Source organism: Apium graveolens, unplaced genomic scaffold (genome assembly GCF_009905375.1).
Source record: "Apium graveolens cultivar Ventura unplaced genomic scaffold, ASM990537v1 ctg2963, whole genome shotgun sequence".
NCBI lineage: Eukaryota > Viridiplantae > Streptophyta > Magnoliopsida > Apiales > Apiaceae > Apium > Apium graveolens.
The window spans coordinates 21762-34070 of NW_027417874.1; the positions used below are offsets into that span (position 1 = coordinate 21762).

General features: G+C 37.3%; 1 pseudogene; it reads left to right on the forward strand.

The window, feature by feature from the left end:
• The first annotated feature begins 7473 nt into the window (after positions 1-7473).
• Positions 7474-9017, forward strand: LOC141700841 (putative inactive receptor kinase RLK902; annotated as a pseudogene).
• The last annotated feature ends 3292 nt before the right edge of the window (positions 9018-12309 follow it).

Below are 12309 nucleotides of genomic sequence, written 5' to 3' on the forward strand. Positions count from 1 at the left end.
TTCTGCAAGGTAAACCTTGCAGTTCCTCTTCCAGTGCCCCACCTTGTTACAGTAAAAGCAAACAACTTTGCTCTCGGGGTCTTCAGCTTTTGGTGGAACCGGCATTTTCTCACCCACTATCTTCTTCTTGGAAGAATTCCTCTTCCTTTTCTTAGGATTGGAACCTTCACCAATTAGAAGAACAGAACTCTTCTTAGGGGGAAAATTCGATTCCACAGTCTTCAACATGTTGTGGACTTCAGGCAGGCTGACATCTAACTTATTCATGTGAAAGTTCACAACAAACTGCGAGAACGAACTCGGAAGCGATTGCAAGACCAAGTCTTGGCTCAGCTCCCCATCCATGGCAAAACCAAGTTGTCCAAGACGTTCAATCAAATTGATCATCTTAAGTACATGGTCATTCACAGATGATCCCTCAGACATCCTACAACCGAACAGCTCCTTTGATATCTCATATCGAGCTGTCCTCCCTGCCACATCATACAACTCTTGTAGATGCATGAGGATAGTGTGAGCATCCATATGCTCATGTTGCTTCTGTAGCTCAATGTTCATGGAAGCTAGCATGATGAATTGAGCAACATTTGCATCATCTATCCACTTACGATACACAACGTGTTCATCATTATGTGCATCACTAGCAGGTTCAGTAGGCTTAGGTGAGTCAATCACGTATTCCAGCTTCTCAATCCTGAGAACAATTCTCAAGTTTCGAAGCCAGTCAGCATAATTAGGACCAGTCAATTTGTGAGCATCTAGTATGCTCCTGAGTGATAGTGCAGAAGACATAACGTACAAAGTAAATCTGTAAATGATAAACACATAACAACACTTAGAAAATATTCGATTTCATTTCAAAACACTATATGAATCGGGTCTTTATTCATAAGTGGCTCCCACTAGTTTTCCTAATTTATTCAACTCCCTACATGAAAAATTAAGCATTCATAATGCTAGTGAGAATAGGGATCCTACATTCCATTACACGACCCCGGCTGTAGCACGAACCGCCATGTAATGTTCAATAGGCAGACAACTCTTGTCAATTACATCTCATGTTATTCCCTAATCAAACTTTAGCCTCTTGAATAATTGAGTCTCGGCTGTAGCACGACAAACTCAATATTCTAAGTCAAGTCTAACCCAACATTTCGTACAGTTGAATCAGTCCCTAAAGGCCCACGGCTGTAGCACGTACCGACCTTTAGATTCTTATTCAATGTACACATCTCTATGTAATAGACAAGTATTTCTTATTTCGAAATCAAATCCCTCGGCTGTAGCACGAACCGACAATGATTCAAAAATAAGAACTACTTTTCTATCATGTTGGAAGGCTATGACCGACACAAGCCCGTTGTGTCATTGGTCAATTACTACTTGATATTATTTAATTTTAGAGGGATTATATTACGTTACAATCATAATCATATTATAAAGAGATTCTTCCTTTTAAATTAAATATTTCAAATCAATAATCAATAATCAGACGATTCCCAGATCGGGTGGAGCATTGTCAAGAGGCGTCACTTAATAACCCTTTCTTACAGATAGAAATCTGTTGTTGACAGAATCATCTTTTCTCTCATATCAAAAATTCATATTCAATTACGTGTTTCACAAATACAAGAATCTCATGATTGTATTCATAATATTATTATTAAGGTTATGAAACAATTTCACCATACTAGGTTGTCTAACAAACGCCTTATGTTCATTTAAGTTCACCTAAATCTATCATCGCATGATAAACTAAGCATATATCACATATATCAACATGAATCAACATCAAGGTAGGCATGTTATATCATCTAGCACATTGTTCTAAGCAATATACATCTCTATGTATCACAAGAAGCATTTAAAAGCAATTAAAAACAGTTAAAATAGCTTAAAAAACACTTCTGTTAGCTATAAACAGTTCGAAACAATTTCATAACGTATCAAATAATATACCATTAGAAGCGTCTCGAAAATACGAATCCAACGGCACCAAAATCACCCAAAACGGAGCTACCACGCGACCTCACGCGCCGAAACAAGCTTCCCCACGCGCCGACATGCGCACACGCGCTGTCCGGCGCGTGTCTGACATTCAACCACGCGCTTCACGCGCCCCACGCGCCTGAACCCCTGTGCTGACGTCAGCATGACGTCAGCATGATGACGTCAACATGACGTCAGCACGACGTCACCAGCGCGTGTCTTCCACGCGCCGCGCGTGGCACGCCAGCGCGTGAGCCCCACGCGCGCGTGGTCGACGCGCAGTCCTGACCTTTACAGCGATTCGCCGCCGCCTTATTCTTCCTCGGTTTGCGTGCTGTCAGACTGTCTCCTCCGTGCCATCAACAGAAAAACCAGCAGAGCAGATGTATATACAAACATATATACATACAATTCATATATATATATGATTAATTAATTACGAATTTAAATTTAAGAACTTCAAAAATTCATAATAAAAAATCTATACATCCTAAAATTATGGAAAAAATACCCAGACGATCTACAACACTTGTAGAACCCAGATCAACACTCAAAATATTCTGAGAAACGATTTCTCATCAGACAAAATTAATCCATGATATAACTTCTAAAAATCATAATTAATTCATACAAGCACATAAAATTCTGAAATTTTTACCACAGATGTATATGCATACAACCTATGCTCTGATACCATTGTTGGATTTTTAATCGCAGCGGGGCGTGGAAAAACACTTTTACACATACAAAATCCAAATAAAAGCATATAAATCGTGAATAAAAATTTGAGGGATCGAATCTAACCTTTTAAAATTAATTCGGAGATAACGATCAGAGATCCTTAGCAGTTGCTCCTCAAGTGTGAAGCACTCCACCGGTATCCACCAAGAAAACGACTTTTAGGAGGAGGAGGAGGTGGAGAGAATTTGGTTTTCTGAAACTTTTGGGTTTCTGGGGTAAGAATAAAATATGGTCTATAATAGTGTATTTATAGGCAAAATTTTCAGCTGAAATTTTCCCATAAATAATATTATTATTATCCCATTTATTATTCTCATTAATAATTAAAACACCTTTTAATTATTAATCCTTTTTCTAAATACTTTAGAAATAATTATCTCTCTTGATTTAATTTCCAAAAATTAAATCCTCAATTAATAATATTAAGAACTTTTCTTAATTAATTTATAATCAATTAAATCTCATTTAATCAATTATTAAATTTGCCAATTAATTATTTATTTCATAAATAAATAATTATTAGCCATTATTAATTAATTCCTCCACCAAAAAATCATTCTCTTTTTATGGTGTGACCCTGTAGGTTCAATATTAAGCCGGTAGTAGAAATAAATAATAATAAAACTATTTTATCATTATTTATATAAATTCTCTAATTTATTAAATATGATTAATTAATTAATCACATTTATTCTACATCGTGAGTGATGCTTTTCAACATATCGCGACTATCCGGATAATATGAATTCACTGCTTAGAATACCAAGAACCTGTCAGTGAATAGTTACTGTACAATAAACTCCTTCTACCCTACAATGTCCCGATTAAATACAAGGCATGGATCTCGTGTCAAGCCTATCTAATTCAATCACTTGCTTACCATCTATTATGCGTAGTTCTATGCAAATTAGAAACTCCTTTCTAATTTCATTTACTCTGGCCAGAGATTCCTGAACTAGCATAAGTGGATCAGCCTTGAACATTCGCTTCCTTCACTGGAAGGGGTAGATCCTTTATTGATCATACACTATCTTCGTGTATAAATTCCTATACCCAGAAGAGCCCTAATAATTGTCCCTGGAGACTAAGAACTAAACCAAAGCATAGTTCAGTGTACACAAGATGACTATGATGACCTCAAGTCTAAGGATACTTGTACAACTATCACTTAGCGAACAACTGCTGACACGTGAGTGAACTCCATCAGTTGTTCAGCTAGGCGAGTCATGTTCAGTGAACTTATTCCATAATAAGCACCTACATACTAGCTATAGTGTCATCACACAAATGTCTATGAGAACAGACATCCTTTATAATGAAGCAAGCATAGTATGTACCGATCTTTGCGGATTATTAATTACCAGTTAGTAATCCTATGACCAGGAACTATTTAAGTTTAGAGTTATCATCTTTTTAGATCTCACTATTATGATCTCATCATAATCCATAAAAAGCTTTACTCTAAACTATGGTATATTTTTTTTAAACACTTAAATAGATAAAGCCCGTAATAAAAACAAAACAAGTCTTTATTAATATTAATGAAATCAAAACAGATTACATAAAAGTTATTCCTAAATCCTAATACATGATTGGACTTAGGACATATTCCTTTCAATTGCTTGGATCCTGGTCAAGGCTGAGCGCCCGATTATGCCGTTGTAAGATGAGGGAGTATTGATCACGTAGAACTTAATCACATGGGTAACTTGGTTTGGGGCCGATCCAAATATCACTAGCAAGTACAAAGTTCCTTGGATCGGGACCAATTTGTTTTCGAACCCATACAGAGGTCCTCTCGGCATTCATTTGAGCGCACGCTCCCTAGCTTCATCCGGTCCACAATATGCTTGAAGAGTATGTTTACTGAAGATCCATTATCAATCAGCATCCTTCTCACTTCGTTGTCAAAGATATCAAGTGTTATCACCAAGGCTTCGTTGTGATTTGGGTTGACCTCTTCATAATCCTTGCTACTGAATGAGATCATCATCTCCGGGTAGGATTGAATTGAGAATACCTCATCTCCTGAGCCCGGGCTCCTAGGGGGAGAGTGTGAGCCTCCCAGGACCACATTTACCACATTCTTACCTTTTCTTTGCCTTTCCTCTCTCTGATTTTTCTCCCTTGAGATGTATTGATTCAGGTTCCCCTTCTTGACTTGATCTTCAATGAAGTATTTTAAAGAGAGACAATTTTCAGTCTTGTGTCCATGGGTTTCATGATAGTCGCACTGCCTGTTATAAGGCCTGCTCTCTGGGGGAGTCTGCATTGGCTTTGGAGGATAGTAGAATTGCTTTCCCTTGATCTCCTTCCGTATCTCTTCTCGGGTCCTATTTAGTTGTGTCCACTCTGGTTCTTGCCTAGGCTCCCTTTGCTGCCTAGGGGGACCGGGATCACTTTTGGATTCTATTTTAGGACCCAATCTTTGGAATATTGGGGTGTTTTGTACAACATTTATTTTCTGGGTTTGGTTGCTTTGTTTGAACTTTTTCTCCTGATGGTAACCCCCTTTCGGTCGGTCATCAGAAGATTTGTTCCTGTTCCCTCCATTCCGAGTCATTCTCATTTCCTGGAGAACATCCGTTTCTTTTATAAACCGGGCTGCCATAGAATAAGAAGCGGCTAGGCTTTGGGGTTCCTTGTTTATCAACTCCACAATATACCTCTCGTTGTGTTCTGGATCCAGGTTTCTTCGAAATATGCTTAGAGCCTCCCTTTCATCGAGATTCGAAACTTTGTTGATGGCTTCTTGGAACCTCCGCATGTAGGCTGAGAGTGCTTCGTTATCATACTGGCGGATTGTCTCCAGGTGGCACATGTGCATTTCATGTGTTTTGTTGGCTCTGAATCTTCTAAGGAAGGCTTCTCTGAATTCTTTCCAGGAGTGGATGCTTCTTGATGGGATTCTGCTGAACCATCTTTGAGCCCCCCCTTTGAGGGTCGAGGCGAAGAATCTGGATTTCGTCAAGTCATTGTAATAGTATATCTGAGCTATCTGTTCGAAGTAGTTGAGGTGCTCTTCCGGATCCCCCAGCCCATCGAAAGAATCAAAGTTGTAGTGTTTGAGATTTTTCTGCTGGGGGATGGCTTCTAGGGAGTGGCTGAAGGGCGTGAGGGTCTCCCCAACTTCCACCCCGGATTCTTTCTCCATTTTTCTCTGGAGCTCGTAGATCATTTCCTTGAGGTCTTTCTGAACCTCCTCTTCGTCATCGGAAATGAGTTCGGGGGTAGGGTCCCTCCGAGTTCTTTTTCCTCTTGTTTTAGCTAGGAGCCTCTCCTCCTCCATCTGCATTCTTTTCTGAATTTTTTGCTCCAGCTTTTCCTCCTCTTCTTTTCTTATCTTTTCTCTGATTTCTTCTAACTTTTTCTTTCTGGTTGCTTCTGTCTCCTTCTTACTAGGCTCTTTTTGATTCTTTTTTGCCTTGGCCCCAATTCGGTCGAAGACAGATCTCCTGGATTGCTGAGAGTCCCCGGACTCTTCTTGCTCATCATCTTGTTCAAATTCCATCTGAGCCCGGGCTTGTTCATCTCTGTAGAGCCTGATTGCTTCAGCAAGTTCATGGCTTGTTAAGTTAGCCATATGTTCCTCTGCAACTGGAACATTGGTGTACTTGTACTGATTTAGCTCTATGACATTTCTAGCATCCCTGATCGGGGTATGCTGTGTCAGTGGTTGCTCCTGGAAGGTCTCCCTGTCTCCTCCAGGTTCTTGAACTTGAGAGGGGTCTTGATCCTGAATATGGGTACTGGCGGAGGGCCTACCAGCTGTACTTTTTCCTGCTCTTGCCATCACCCCATATGTACAAACAACTGACCAAGATTTGAGGCTACAAATGTGGATCTGAGGTTGCTTTTTTTTGAAGATTACAAAAAATTTCCAGAATAACAGCAAGCAAATTTTCTGGGTTTTTCTAACAATACCAAACAAGAACAGCAGGCTCTTGAACACAAAAGAAAATATGCAAGCTAAAACAGTTCTGGGTTTTAAAATCACCAAGACTATTAAACCCCAGGCTTCAAGATTATCAAGATTATCAAACCCTAAACAACTAAAACTTAACAAACAAGAGCGGGCTCACACAAACGTGGCCTAAAGCAACAAGCTCACACAAACGTGGCTAAAATGAACATTCATATTCAAGAAAGGGTTTGGTTGTTTATGTTCTTACAGGTTTGAAAATGGACTCTCTCAAGAGTTTGCTGATGAAGATGAATCCAGGGGCACCGAGACCCAAGGATGGAGCGCCCCTCCTTCTAGCGCCAAATGATAACTCCGGTGAGCGGGCGGCTCCGTCCGACGGCGTTCCTGGACCTTCTATGCGTGGATGAGGTGTAGTTGCTGGTTGGGCACCTGCAAAACAACACCAGAAGGGGGGTTTGGCTCCCACGGCGCCTCTGGTGTGAGAATAAGAACAGGCTTTGGAGAAGATGAGGGTATATATATTTATGTAATTTAGAGGCTGCTCTGTATGTGTGTCTATATGTGATGGCTGCTGTGTGTTTTGAGTGTATGAGAGTGTGTGAGTGTAAGAGAAAAATATTTTCCAACCCCTAAACCCTTCAGTCTTGGGGGTATATATAGCCCCAAGGTAGGGTTTAGGGGTAGTTACCTCTAAACCTGAGCCGTCGGATCTTGAGAGCGGAGGACGCCTGGCTTGGGCGGATTGCTTACACGTGTCCAGGGGAGGACCACCTCCAGAGTGTCCTAACAGCCTCTGACACGCGCCGTGCTTGTCTGGAATGTCGATTGTTGATAGTTTTCATAGTCACGTGCCCACGTACCCCTCCTTGGCGGGTTGTAGGGTGTGCATGTGTTTGATGGGACCCCGTGCATGGCGGTCTGAGTCCAGATCCGGATCCGGGTGGGCATTAGGTCCGGGCTCCCTGTTGGATCCGGATCCGGGTCATAGGATGGGCCCGGGCCTGGTCTCTCCATTTGATTGTTCTGGGAGAGGGGGGTCTCGGTCCATCGATCGAGCCTGATATCCTTTAGATCCGAGTTGAATCCTAGCCGAGTCTCTTATACCCTATCAGGTTATTTTGATCTTTGTTAGTCTTCTATGGCTTGTATGTCGTCGTAAAAATAAGGAAGCTAGGGTTCTTAGGTCATGTCAAGAAAGTGAAGTTAATGAGAAGGCGAGAGGTGAATTGGTGTACTTTCGGGAACCAGACGTGGTCTCTGATTTGAATGATCTTTTGGGAGCTTTTTCTGAGGTGTTAGGGAAGGGTGCATTCGGGATATCGTATAAGATGACTTTAGATAATGAAGAGGTGATGGTGGTTAAGAGATTGAAAGAGGTGGAGGTAGCAGAGAAAGTATATAGGGATAGATTGAGAGGCTTGGAAGTATGGATCATGAGAATTTGGTGCCTCTGAGAGCATATTCATATGGTGTAGGCCAGAATCTGCTTGTTTCTGATTACATGCCAATGGGGAGTTTATCTGCACTTCTGCATGGTGAGAACATTCATGCAATTTTGTTTTGGTTTTCGATTTGAGTAGTGTTTTTGTACAAAAAAATTGTACAGAATGACATGACATGGCACTTGATGTGGGGCGTTTTAAATGGTGTTGTTGATGTGAGTACAGGGGGGCCATTCCAATTAATATTCACCTCATGTCATTATGTACACAATTCTGTACATCAAGCATTTTCCTTTCGATATTGTTTACATTCTGAATTTTCCTTTTACGGATTTTTTTTCAATTTTGTTTTGTTGCAGAAAACAAAGCTGCAGGCAGGACTTCCTTAAACTGGGCTGCATGAGCAGCAATTGCGCTTGGTGCTGCCCGTGGAATTGCATACATTCACTCACTAGGGCCAGCAGTTTCCCATGGAAACATTAAATCATCGAATATCCTACTTACTACCTCACACGAGGCTCGTGTGTCTGACATTGGACTTGCTGAATTGTACGGGCCTGACACCATTCCCAATCGTGGCTATCGGGCACCAGAGGTAACCAATTCTCGCAAAGTCTCTCAGAAAACAGATGTTTACAGTTTCGGGGTTCTACTACTGGAGCTCTTAACAGGCATGTTGCCTACTCATGCTTTCTTGAAAGAAAACGATGTTGATCTTCCAAGGTGGGTTGAATCTGCTGTGAGGGAAGAATGGACATCTGAGGTTTTCGATGTTGAGCTCCTTAAGTATAAACATGCCGAGGACGAGATGGTTCAGCTTTTGCAACTGGCCTTAGCTTGTTGTGATCATTGTCCTCATGAACGTCCTATACTGACCGAGGTATTGCAGAATATTGGGGAGCTTTGTGTCTCCCGTTAATAACAAGACCCCAAAAGACAATTAAATTTAGAAGTTTTTGTTTAATCAAATTTCAGACATATGTTTAAAATTCGAGATCATTTCGTTAATTCTTAAATTTCAAGGATTTTTCTCTTGAGTAAGTCTCTGTTCTGCATCTTCCTGTTTCTCTTTGAGTCACTCAGGGTTGTTATTCATCGGCAATATTTGTATTCTACGCGGTCCATTTGAGGTGAAACAGTGTTGATTGCCATGTTTGATGGTTACGAGTGTGCTAGTAGTCCTCCGGATTAGTTGATATGGGCGAAAACTGACCTGAATACCAGATTAACAAAAAAAAACATAGACAAGAAGCAACATTTTTTTGACAGTAACTGTTGAATACAGTTAAAAGTATACATAATCATTACAAGATTCTGATTCAATGGAGTTCTGAGCCAAGCAACTAATGTGGATAGGTTTCAGGATGTAAACACCATGAAATTCCTCGTGAATACTATTGAGATTAATCCTCCATGATGCAGCTACATATTATTTACCATAGCTCAGCATTGTACCCGATCATAACCAACACAAATAGAAGGCCACCTGCGTAACCAACTTTTGCTAATGTCAAGCTTACTTCACTTGTATATATACAATCAGTTAGTTAGATAGAAGAATAACAAGACTGTCAATCAGATACACATAGAGATCGATAGATACATAGATTGTGAGTTCAATAATGGAGTTCCATTTCATCTTTAATTTTTCATACCAATTATCATTTCATTTTTACTGTTATTGTTCATTACTCAATCCGTCCCATAATATTCTTCCCGTTTTGACTTTTTGTACTGTTCATGTTAAACGATAGACTACTAATTTACGTCTAATTTATAACATCAAACATAGTCATGAGTGATTTTGTTGGATTCGTATTTATGAGTACTTTAATACAATGAAGTTGTTATATTTAATAATAATACGAAATTAAATATGTCCAATATAAATAAGAAACGTTTTTAAGGACGAGAGAGTATATTTTATCAAATCACAAATACTTAGACCTGATAATTCATTCGTGTCCCCGTTCCTTGTGCTTTGTGTCTATAGGCGAAAACGAAACTAACACAATATGGGTTAAATATGACCCGACACGGAACACCATTAAATTACAGGAACTGTTTCGTGTGTACTACTATCTATATACACAAAACGAATTGAAACCGAAATAAATGGGAAATGATACACTATATTTTTTGTTGAAGTTGACATTACATTTTCAAAATTTTAAACCAAGAGTCTAAACAGAAGCCATTATAAAAGGTACTGAAATTCACTCTACCATTAGTCAACAATTGCCTGCAAAACTACAAATATATTGCTTCTATACTCTTTATTTAAAACCATGTTTTATTGATACAGAAAATACCGAAATAACAAAGTAACAAATTTTGGTACTTATCTAAAACAAATTGACTCTTATTTTATCTAAACTTTTTTTTATTAGTTAGTGTTTATCCGCGTCTATTTACTTTTAATTTGAAAAATATTTTATATCAATAATTAAGTAATATTAAATAAACTATATTGAAAAAACTAATTATAAAATAATTATAAGATAATATTGAATAAAATTAAATTATCTAAAATAACAAATATTTGGTTCATGAGATTATTAAAATCTATAATCTTTATTAATAAGCGAAACCATGTTTTTTTGTACTCACATAACACAGATTGACTTCTATTATCTTTAAATTTTGTTCTTTTATTAGTTAATATTCATCCAAACGTATATTTACTTTTAATTTGAAAAATATTTTTTTATCAATACTTAAGTAATATTTAATAAACTATATTGAAAAAGGTAATTAAAAAATAATTATCAAATAATATTAATTAATATTAAATTATATAAAATAACAAATATTTTGTTCATAAGATAATTATACAATTCATTTCACACAAACAAAACTAATATTATAGATATTTATAACTAGTAAAATAATGCAGAATTAAAATTATTATGAAAAATTTCATAGATGATTTGATTCCTTTTAACTACACAATTATACTTTGTAAGTACCAATTTAATATTTTATATTAATATATTAATTTTGATCCGTTTTTCGCACCTAATTCGATATATTAATCTTCTGCGCACGAGTTATCAACTATCTATATTAATAAGCGAAATCATGTTCTATTAGAACACAAAATTACCAAATCTTGGTACTCACTAGAAAAATTATATAACTAAAATTTTAATAATTAAATCTCAACTAACACGAATTGACTTCTAAACTCTGTATACTTTTTTCACATTAATTTCTATTTGTTAGTGTTCATACAAGCATCAATTTACTTTTAAATAATCTTATTAGTAAAAGTTAACATGTTAAATTAATATAACAAGTAATATAATTTCAACCCCCTTCTTGGCATGGGTTACTAACTAGTATATATAATTAGTTATATTAAAGTAAAAATTACAAGTTGGGTATAAAGAAACAGTCCATTATTATTAATGACAGCAAGAATAAATAAGAAATATTGTTGATGGCAAGTAGCTGCATCCTGCATGTATTTCTAAATGTTTTAATACTTCTGGTGTCCAAAACTAGAAAACAATATACGAACTCTACTAGTTATTTAGACAACTCATGCAAAACAATTGTTCAAGGAGTTATCCCCACACGTTGTGGGCAACAACCACGACCCAGTTTATAATAAAATTTAGACTAATTTTGTAAAATAAAAATTAACAGGTATTTTTTCAGCCCTACCTATCTTGAAAAATAGTGAGTTCGAAAATCATGTGTTTTATATTTTTAATCAGGGTGATTTCTACAACCTAATCAGAAATATAATCAATATAATCAATACAAATACGCATATCAATCATAAATATTAAACTAAATAAATAAGGGTGAGAGAACTCGGAGCCGACTACTTTTCTAAACTAAACTCTGATACCATGTTAATTAATCAATCATTCTAAACTTTCAAGATAGTAGAGCAAAACTCGATTATCGTCTTTTATCTTTTAACAAATATATTAAAAAAAAAGATTGCTAAAATTTCAAGATAGTAGAGGAAAACTCGATTATCGTCTTATTATCTTTTAACAAATATATTAAAAAAAAATTGCTAGCCTTGAGGGGTCACCCTCAGGTAACAACCCTGAAATTAAAACAAATACAATACAAGTGGAGGTTATTTTTGTAAATACATAGTGAGAGATTCAATTATTATAAAAATGTTATAGAAAAGTATTATAATCTTAAGATAGCAGAGGTAAACCTCAGCCCAGTTTTCTCTTTAAAAAA